Below are 11,368 nucleotides of genomic sequence, written 5' to 3'. Positions count from 1 at the left end.
ATGAATGCAGTGGCATACACATAATCATTTCGCAACTAAACGTGCGCGCCGCTAGGACGCGCGAGCGCGCCTCTTTCAAACTTCCGAACGTATTCTTCGCAATTCGAATTTTAAATACATTATCATCTAAGGCGAAAAACGCACATGTGGCTAATTTTAAAATAAAAACGTAGGATATTATTTAAAAAAAAAAAAACGCTTTGTGTTTAGTTTGAATAAGAATAAAAAAATTAAGTTTAATTTTCTTTAAAAGTGTCCGTTATAAAATAACTTTTTAACGAGTCTTTCAGTAGTGAAAAGTTTTAGTCTTTTTTTTACGTAAAGACTCTGAATTGTGTCTGTAACGTTTATTTCAATAGGTAAGTTTATATTGTTGATATTTCTTTTTTTATAATGTAATTATTTTTTTTATGACTTTACAAGTCCAATACTCGTAAGTTGACGGCCTACCAAAGTGCTAACCATTGCTTATAGATGTGAATAGAGTCATGGACGATAGGTATAAGTAGATACAATTTATTTTTTTAAACTTGGCATATTTAAAATAATTAATTAAATAATATAAACGCTCATTCTATTTTATGTTGATAAAAATATATGTCAAGATACCTATGTCAAGTATTAAAAATAAATATACCAATATATCAGCATTATGGCCTAGTGGCATACTATCCCGACTTATAGACCTCAAAGGTCGTGAGTTTGAATCTCGTGGACGTCAAACTTTGCGTACCAATTTAAATATACAAAATATGCTCGGCGAAATGTGGCATATCGAATGTTATATACATTTAAACAAGAATAGTTAATAACGCCTCTATCTACCCCAAAAGAGATTACGGTAGTGAGCATATGAATTTATTTTATTTCAATTTGTTTTATACCATAATAATCGTTTCCGATCTTTATTTTAAAGTACCTTTATTGTTGAATAAACATACCAATTTTTTACAGTTATTTTTAATTATGTGCACTTTGACATATAATGGTCACATAATATTATAAGGTGCTTGCATCAATCAAGAGATAAATCGCCACGCGCCCAAACTTTTATTGAATTAAATAAAAAAAAATTAATTGAATTGCCAAAGACAAAGTGTTCTGGTGCACGCAACGTTGATTAAAGTACAATAACTCCGGTCAAGCGCGAGTTGTTTGGATTCACAATCACACATCGAGTGTTCCATATATTATATAAAATCTTTAAGTGTAGGTTTTTGTTTTTCTACACTAATATTACAAAGAGAAAATACCTGATTGTCTTTCACCTATAGAAAGCTATATTATCAGCGACTAACATATTATTTTCGAAAATTTTATCTAGCCGTGCGAAGTTGGGTCGGATCACAAGTTTTGCATAAAATTATTATTGTTATTTTCCATATCTTTGTATCGTATATTATTTACAAAGTTTTTCGGATAGCTATTTGATTTACACAAAAACCTAGTGATATTAGTTGTGACAAACTTACATTAGTTATAAGGAAGTTACCGCTATCGAATACAAATAATTAAAACTATGTTTCTAAAAAAAAACAGACTCCACTTGTGGTAAAACCAGTTATTTTGATTTAAAAACTAAACCGTGTAACCTTTGATGATTTTGATAAAAATTTGTATGGGACCAATCTAAGACAAAAAAGATTTTTTTTAAGTCGGTTCACAACTGACGGAGTTATGAGTTAATAAACATAAAAAAATACAAAAACATACGAACTGAGACCTTCCTTCTTTTTGAAGTCGATTAAAAAAATTATCAAAGTCAGTTCAGAATTGTAAAAGTATTTCACTTACAAAAAAAAAAAGAACAGGTGAGAATCTCCGAAATTCTAAAATCACATAGTTTTAATAGCATTTAATTGTAAAATTAAATATATTGTAGCATGAAAAGTATACGCGAATAAAAACAAAATTCTATAAATAAAGAAAAAAAAAAATAGATTTCGAATCTATTCGTACCCGTTATTGTTTTTTTTTTCGTAATATCATAATCTAATATTTTTTGTATTCATATTCAGAACCTGCATATGAGTATGTATTATTTGAGATTAGCAAGTGTTGTTTTAGAAAGGAAGGTTGAGGAGACATGATAGTAAAACGTAAACTTGGACTGTTTATGTCTATATGGTTGAATTAGTCAGATAATTAAAAAAAAAAGAATTTCTGTATTTTGAATAATTTTTTTAGTCTTAATATTTTTGTAAATAAAATTAAATATTTGGTGACAATTTTTTAAATTCATCGTGTGTGCCCCGGCATAGAATGGGCCCTACGTTTTCCGTGAGTGTTGTAAGAGGCAACTAAGGGAGGGCGAGGGATGGGCAGCAGCGTCGTTCTTAAAACATCTCTAAAAAGCGTAACTGCGGTTGCCAACTCACTTGCCAAGCATGGCAACTACTGGCAAAACTCCTCTTATGGGGAAAGCTTATGTCCAGCAGTGGACAGTTAACTCCTGAAATAATAATAATTAAAAATAAAAAAAATATCACGATTTATTATTAGGAAGACTACCCTAATGCGAGCTCGTTCAAATGACAGACTAACTAACGGAATAAGGCACAGTAGGGTAATCACTCACTTGTCTGACAATTAAAAAATTTTAAAAAACCGAAACGAAAGTGATAAACCGGACAGTCTACTTATAGACCAGTTTTGGATGATTTTTCTAGGCACGAATTGATTTTTGGAACGTGGCAATGATTGGCGATTTTTTTCAATAGGTGAAAACGGATACACTCGTTTTATCCACTGGAGGGGCAACAGTGAAAGATGATACATGAGAATCAAGTCAGTTCAGCTGGATCATCGTGACAAATTTATTAGGAACTAGCTTGGACCCGCGACTACGTCTGACTAAACGGGATGTATTTACTGACCAGGATAAAATATCTTTTATCTCGGTCAGGTGAAGATACAACCTATATCCTTCTCCATCCCATATAGTATACGTATTCCAAATTTGAATAGTGATTGGTTAAATCGTTAAGGCGCTTTACAAACCAATAAACGAAATCACTTTCATATTTATAATATTAGTAAGGATTACTAACAAACCTATCCCCCTCCCCCCATTGATAATCGACTTTTTCATATGGAAATTGAAAACCCGCCTAAAATCAAATCAAATCCCGCAGGCGACTCCAAATTGTTTGAATATTGTTGAACCCTACTTCAGTGCTGCCAACATCCGATAGTCAAAAATTACACGTAACATTTTAACTGTAATAATACGCATTCTCATAATTATCAAAGGAATGCAATTTAATCGATATTTAAGCGTTAATTAACTGTCATTTCTTTCATATCGATATTATAAATATTCACATTAATCAATGCAAATGATAAATTTGAATGCCAATCAATTATCATGACTCATAAATTATAACATTACTTTCATATTTAAAAATTCAAAGGCTGAGACTGAAAAAGAAGATTATTATATTTTCTATATTTTATTCTATTAATAAATTTTATGAGGTGCCTTTAAGTCTGTATCGTACTATATGTAAGATTATATGATGTAAAGCGCCATGTATAAACTCGAAAGGTTTAAGTGGTATTAAAAATGTTTATCTTGTGTTTTTTAAATATTTGCATGGTAATTAAATAAAATTTTTCGTAAAGACTACAGCATGGGGTTCTTCAAAAAAGAGGTAAAGAAGTTTCTTTAGGGTCGGAAGGAAACGCGTGTGTAATACCCCCGATATTGCAGGTGTTAACAGGCTTTGGTGATTGCTTACCATCGGGTGCGCCATATGCTTGTTTGCCACCTCAGTAGTATAAAAGTGAAATATAAATGAAAAAAATTAAGAGTAGGTCAAGTTAGGTTAGATTTTCTACAAATATTTGGTCTCAGTGCGTTGTGTTTTTGGAGGAGAGATTTTGGTGAGCTGAGAAAGTGTATTTTTTTCTCATAACGCTAACGAAAGCGTTTTTATTGTATGAATAGATTAATTTATTATCTATTTATGGGGTTAAGCTTGAAAATTAATATTCAAAAGAAGAAGAGACAAAACAAGACGTTGTGATACGCACGAAATGTTCTGCCATCGTCATCATACGGAATTTCCGTAACTGAGAACTAAAAAGGATGCAACATTGTGTATTTACGAAAAATCTATGCATGACTAAGAACAAGTTGATCCGATAAGTCAAATTTAACGTGTCCAATGAATGAATTCATGCTGTTATATTAGTATCGTGGAAACCAAGTAAAAATATTTGAAAATATTAAAATACGTAATCTTCACATTTCAGAAATTCAATTGTTGATGGATTGTTACCACTAACTGATATCCCTTCTTGGTATAACTAGAAACACACTCAGCTTGGATAAAGTATAAAAGTATGAAGCTGACACAAAAGTAAGTTAAAAGATAAAATTTTCAATAAGTTAATAATAATAATAGTTTATTAACAAAGATGTCTCGCTAAAAGAAGTCTTTAAGCCTACCTCAACCTATGCCTTCATTAAAGTCTCTTTATGTAATGGCCTGATATATTGAACAAAGAACCAGTTAACACGTTGCTAAGAAATCCCGTTTAACCTACAAATTATGCTGCGTAACCGGAAATAAATGGTAGATGTAATTAATTTGACTATAACTATAATTTAAATATAAACTGTTTAAAGATTTAAATTAAAAGTATATCATCTCAGCCGTCGTTTTAAAATATATTAAGTAATATAATTTCGTACGTTTTTTTTTATGGGTGAAAATGGTATGGTAACCCCGCCTGCGCTAACGGGATACGCTGGCGGGGCACCAGTGAAGGGTGATAGATGAGAATGAAAACAGGCCAGTTAACCCATCATGATGAATTCATCAGGAATTAACCATGGTAGTTTCCAGGGGGAACCGCGAGGAGGTCGACCTGGTTGGGTATATTGCTAGCAATGGGATTCTCAGTCTCCATTACTAACAATCCCTTTCCCCCCATAATTTCGTACGTTAAAATAGTTTTACAATTGCGACAACGAAATACTTTACATACAATGAGAAAAAGAATTAAAGTAACTAGCTACTCACCCCGGCTTTACACGAATAGATAGAAAGATAAATTAGTACCTATTTTAAATTGGTTATTGAACCAATAGACGATAATAACAATATTAGGGGGGAAGGGATTGTTAGTAATGGTGATCTAACAGTTCCATTGCTAGCAATATACCCTATCAGGTTAACCTCAGTTTTTCTTAATTCTTGTGCAATTCGTCACGATGGGCTAACTGATCTGCCTCTTTATTCTCATCAACCATCCCTCATTGGTGTCCCGCCAGCGTTTAACGTTAGCGCAGGCGGGCATTACCATTCCTTTATCATCCATTAAAATATATTTATTTATAGTATATGTATTTATGTAATATTTTATTATGTATCTTAATATTTTATTTAACTGTATATTTGTTTATGTATTCTAAATATTAATAGTTATAGCACTTCAGCTACCTGCTAACAACATGCTTTCTAACTGCATTGGGTTGACTGGAAGAGATCTCTGTCAGAGCTAAGTCCACCCTTGCTCACAATATTTATAAATGCATTAACAGTGTAATTTACAAGTGCAGTAAAGAATATAATTAAAAAAATATAACAATATTTTTCTTATTTTTTATATCCATTGTAATTTCTAAACGAGAGTTCTGATTAGAATAATTTAAAGAGGAATTCACATGTACATAACCTTGATTATAAAACTATTTAGTTTTGGATAAGGATTTATATCATGATTTGATTGTGATCATCCTTCGGTTCTACCTGTAAGATAAACGCATCTTAATTATAAAATTTCAATGTCAGAACGTTACTATAATTTTTGTCACTTGTTGCTTAGTCACTACACTAAATCGGCCTTGCTATAATTAAATGTTTGTACATAAATATTACAATAAAATCCATTATTGTGGAATGAGAGTAGAGGTAGCTTTTATTTATTTTTTTCTATTTTTTATCAATACGAAAATTATGACAGTCTTTTTATCCATTCATAATTTTTAATTTTTATTGCAAACTTCCCTTTGTACACTTCACTTATTTATAAAAAAAAAGCAACGGCTGTGTTTCTTGTCCTTTCTTCTCAGTTGAAATTACATTCCGAACTGAGCGATAGTTTAAAAAAAAATATTGAATGAAAATTGAATTATTCTAAAATGCTTGTTATTAAGTTTACTTGGATTAAAAGTTATTTATTATTATTATTATTATTAAAGTATTCATTAAATATTACACTATCCGTATTATAGACTAATTTCCACAAAAAATAGTTATTGTGATTTAATTAACATAGCCTCGCGAACTTTTTTGTGAGTAATAATGTGTACACGTAGGTAGTACTTCATTTTATGTATCATAAATAGTTTTCGCAACGCGCGTCAAATGCAAATTTTTACTACCTTGGGTTGTATTATTGTAATTTTTGTTGGGATCTTTAAATTTTTTGAAAATTATATGTACCTAGCTTATGTTACTCTCTAATATAGCTTTCTATAGATGAAAGATTTTTTAAAATCAGGATGTATTTTATGAGTTTATTGTTTATCAACAAACAATCAGACAACTTTCCTCTTTATAATATTAGTGTAGTATATACAAGTGTATAATATCTTTAACAATACAACTATAATGAAATCAGAGAAAATTAACATAATACAAATTAAATATTTTTAAGTGAAATGGTTCGTAACATAGCTCGAAGAACCGACAACCGAAGGAAAGAAAGTTTCTTGAGTGGCAACCCTGTACAGGCAAACGCAATGCAGGACGACCCTCCACTAGATGGAGTGACGATTTTAAATTCATTATAGAGAGTCAGTGGATGCAATTGGCTCTGAACCATTCTTTATGGTAGTCTATGGGTGCAGCCTATTTTCAGCAGTAGACAGAGAATGGCTGAGATGATGATGAAAATGTAATATTTTTAGTGGCATGCCGCGGTTTCGCACTAGTATAATCATTTACTTAAACAAAAGTTAAATAAAATAATTAGGATACAAAGACATAAACCTTGAGTAGAAAAATATCTGAACAACTGTGAGACCAGTTTCAAAATCTATTGCATGAATTAAAACAAATCAGAGGAGAAACAAACAGATGTGGATAGGGACTTTGTTTTATTACTATAGGATTGTTATTCTATCTATGGTGTTAATTGAATGGTAAGCAGCAGGTGTGTGGGCCCGGCATAAAATAGCCCCTTCTTTTTCCGTGGGTGTCGTAAGAGGCGACTATGAGAGAACGAGAATGGATAATAGCATCCCTCTTAAAACTGCGGTTGCCAATCCGTCTGCCAAACGTGGCAACTACCGGTAAAACTCCTCAAGGGGAGGCTTATGTTCAGCAGTGGACAGTAAAAGGCTGTATACGAATGAATATATGAAAAGTAGACAGGCATGTAAGATAATTTAGGAATTACCATATCAACTAAAGCGGTTATTTAAAATCCCGAAAAAAAAATCGGATTGTAATACGAGCTTTTCATAATAATGTAATTGCTAATTATTTATTAAACATAATTGACTCGAATCATACACTAAAATCCAGTTATATCTAAAAATCTCATCTTAGTGGATCCATCTGCTAAATTTCAGTTTTTTTAGAGACAGTTATAGAAGGAAACAAAAAGTAACGAATGATTTTAAAGATAATTATGGTGGTTAAGCTCGATTCGCAGCTGCCTTGCTTAGAAATATTTCCAATTTAAAGAGGGCCGCAATCAAGTAACGTTACTTTTAGCTGTATCACTACTTATAATACTTGATGATCTTATATACTGTGCTCTTTTCGTTTTTGCTAAGATTACTATTGTTGAATAATAACTATCGTGAGTCATACTATATTATAATTATGTTTGTCGGCTTTACTCATGTTTTAAATACGGAGATGCTCGACTAGTTTAAATGAATATAAGCTCTATTCATAAGTGTGAATTTGAAACGTGAGTAAAGCAGACATAAATAATTACAAGTTTACTATTGTAATCTTTTGAAGGGAATAAAAAAAGCATCTGTCTATAAGTATCTAATTAATTATGGATATTTAGGTAGAGAAGATTAAAAATTTAAATTAAACTTAAATTTAAAAAACTAAAAAAATAAAATAAAAAAACAATTAAACGAAAATAAAAAAAATAAAAAAAGCTTATCTCTGTCAGAGATAAGTCCACCCTTGCTCACAATATTTATAAATGCATTAACAATGTAATTTACAAGTGCAATAAAGAATATAATAAAATTGCACAGTTTTGCTACTTCGTTTGTGCAAGTGCAAGGGCAATAAAAGGGAGTAAGAAATAGAATAATCTATAATAATAAATAATCTTTTATAGATCTCTTGGTCTATAAAAGTGTTATTTTAACATTTACCATCAGGCAGATCATATATTGCCTATCAGTAAAAAAATAAATAAACTGCTTAGTTCATATTTTTTATTTCTATTTTTTGCCTCATCTTTTCAAGCTTTTCAATGTGTCGAGAAACAATCCTCATTTAAAACAGATTTAAAGGATATATTTTCATCAATTTATATTTTCATATATAAATATAACTTTGAGGATTAGTTTTCTAACATTTTAACATATTTTTTTTATAAACACTAAAAGTTACGCAACATCAATTAAATAAAAATCCATTTTGAAATGTTCAAATAAAACCCATTTATATAATACCCCGCTTAGACGTAAGTTAATTTTAATGAGTATCCTTTTTGAATCCCCCATTAAATAAAATATGTTTTTAAAATTTTTCTCATAGCAATATATGTGGAACGACAATATCTAAAACTGTTCTAAACTTCAAATCAATAGTTGTTGAAATATAGTGCTGTTAAAGGTTCCTTTGTACCTTTTTGGTACTGAACCCTGATTAGGTAAGTTTACGTAAAACAAAACATGCTGCTCTGGTGGAAACGCAATGGTATATATTCGGTAATATTTTTTTTAACACAATTTCAGAATTTCTGAGGTCGTAAGGTTACTTTAGAAACTTATTAGTAATTCAAGACTATTGAAGAAAACAATGCGATTGCCCAATGCAGGGTTAATGACACACCTTCGTGTCAATCTCAAAATAGGTTGATGGGTAAACCGAAGGTAGGTTACACCATTATTCTGAGGATGCTGATATTTGGTATACAAACATAGAAACCTACTACTACAAAATCTATTAACTTTCGATTTTATATTTACATATTTGTATGTACTCGTTTATTCATAATGTTTTTTAGTTTCTTTACAAATATGTAGGAATTATGAATGTTGTTTTTGATTGTAATTGAGTTATATCTTAAAAAAGGACTTTTATATAATAATATGCATAGATATAAAATATACATAAACATGCAAATCTGCTGTTATTCTATCCTATTTAATATTACGAATGCAAAAGAGTGTAAGAATAGATGGATGTTTGTTACTCTTTCACGCAAAAACTACTAAATATATTTCAATAAAAATTGGTACACGGGTAGGTTATATCCTAACTTAGTACATAGGATACTTTATGTACTAATATACGCGGGCGGAGCTGCAGGATACAGCTAGTCTGTGCTATTCCTAGTCTATGTTACTGTGCTTTCCTAATCGTACTAATATTACAAATATCGAAGTATGTAAACACATTTACATGTTTGTTAGTCAACTGATTGAACAAATTTAAATAAAATTTGTCACAAAGACGCATTACGAGTATGTCCTAGACTAATTACCTATTGCCTGAGTAATGATACTGATTGTCCTTATTGTTATTGTGGCTATACTGATTGTGCCTTTAATAATTATTTTTACAGCCAATCATCATTCAGTCATCAAGTCATCATCATTTCCTACCCTTATCCCAATTATAATTTTGGGGTCGGCCTAATGTTTTTTTATCCATATTACAAAAAGATTTGGCTAATATTACGACCGGCCATTTGCCTGATGTCAACCGTCTTTGGGAATTTTTACAGTCAATAGGATTTACAAATGTGTCAGTTCATTTATCTGATCCGATCTTGAAAGTCCAAAAGGAATTAATAGTATTAAGAATTAGTAGATGTCAGTCCCAAATAAATTTATTAACGACTAAAGACGTCGCTTTTTTGCGGCGAAATGTCCTGTTTATTGCAATTCAAAATCTACTTGCTGATTACTTTTACTTTTAAATATAAAGTGACCGAAAATTTTACGTACACCAAGATTTCCAAGTCATGGATATCATGTGTTATATAACTTTATCTACATTAGGATCAGTGTACCTATAATATTAAATGAATTCTTGTTTTGAATCGCTAAGTGAGAGGGAACCTTGAGAAAAACCACAGAACATATATTTTGTTCGGTACATTTGGGCTCTTGGAACGGTCATGCGCAGTTGCAGGTTGGACGTTACTCGTATAAAATATCGTTTTCTATGTTGGTCGTAGAGTTTTTTAAAATCATCTGCTCTCTTTGACTACAAACGAATCTATCGATAGAGTCGTTATCGTTAGCGAGTACATGAGACAGAATGAGGCAGCAATGTTCTGTGTCTTACACCCAACCGAAGTGATAGATTTGTTTACCATTTGTCTAGAAGACAGATAGCATCTTAGACCTTAGCAGTGGCAAGGCATGAATTGCCATGAGGCGGCATACTATACTCGTACTTATGAATATTATATATCTATTATATAAAAGAAATAAATAGAATCAAGATTGAATGGATCCACAGCATATTGGGGGTCCAATATTTGATGCAAGTGAGTGCACATTGCATATCAATTGTATGCATGTGTTTCGTTTTAAACGCTTTGAAGAAATATAGCAGCGTTAATACAGTACGGAGGCATAACAATGGGCATTGGGGGGAAAGGGGTTGTTAGTAATGAGGTCTAACAGTGTCATTCATCATTAACTGTCCAATGCTGAATATAGGCTTCCCCTAAGCAAATAAGTGGGGTTTTGCCAGTAGTCACCATGATTAGCAAACGAATTGGCAATCACAGTTAGACTTTTGGTGACGTTTTAAGAAGGTTGCTGCTGCTCATGCTTCGTCTATTAAGATCCTTTTGTCGCTTCTTACGACACTAACAGGAAAGGAAGAGGTGGCCCATTCTGTGCTGGAACTACACGGCAAGATTTTATTTTTATGTACGATTATGGATTTCACTCTATAATGCAAAAAGGAATTGTCTTGAGTCATCCATATTCATTAATTCCATGCAAAAAATTTGAGGTTATCATTCGATTTAGCTTGGGGCCGTGGAGGTAAGGATTTTTTGGTTTTGTGGTGGGAGGTTCGCTAAGATAAACGCGGTTGCAATATCGATTTATGACCGCACTTAGATAAGTGCGTATTAGATAGGTGGGGCTGAATTTAGAAGGGAAATTAATTACGATAGGACTGGAAAC

General features: G+C 31.6%; 1 protein-coding gene across 1 annotated transcript in view; it reads left to right on the top strand.

Moving 5' to 3' along the window:
- Window positions 1-11,368, top strand: part of LOC113514448 (scavenger receptor class B member 1-like) — a 68,797-nt gene continuing 57,429 nt past the window's right edge. Inside the window, exon 1 of the mRNA XM_031908200.2 lies at window positions 1-359. The gene's annotated coding sequence lies outside the window, so the exon portion shown is untranslated. The remainder of the gene's footprint in view (window positions 360-11,368) is intronic.

The sequence above is a fragment of the Galleria mellonella genome, unplaced genomic scaffold, assembly GCF_026898425.1.
Source record: "Galleria mellonella isolate WM207_F2 unplaced genomic scaffold, CSIRO_AGI_GalMel_v1 utg172, whole genome shotgun sequence".
Lineage (NCBI taxonomy): Eukaryota > Metazoa > Arthropoda > Insecta > Lepidoptera > Pyralidae > Galleria > Galleria mellonella.
Note: the sequence above shows the minus strand (reverse complement) of the source record. Positions and strands in the feature narration are given on the sequence as shown.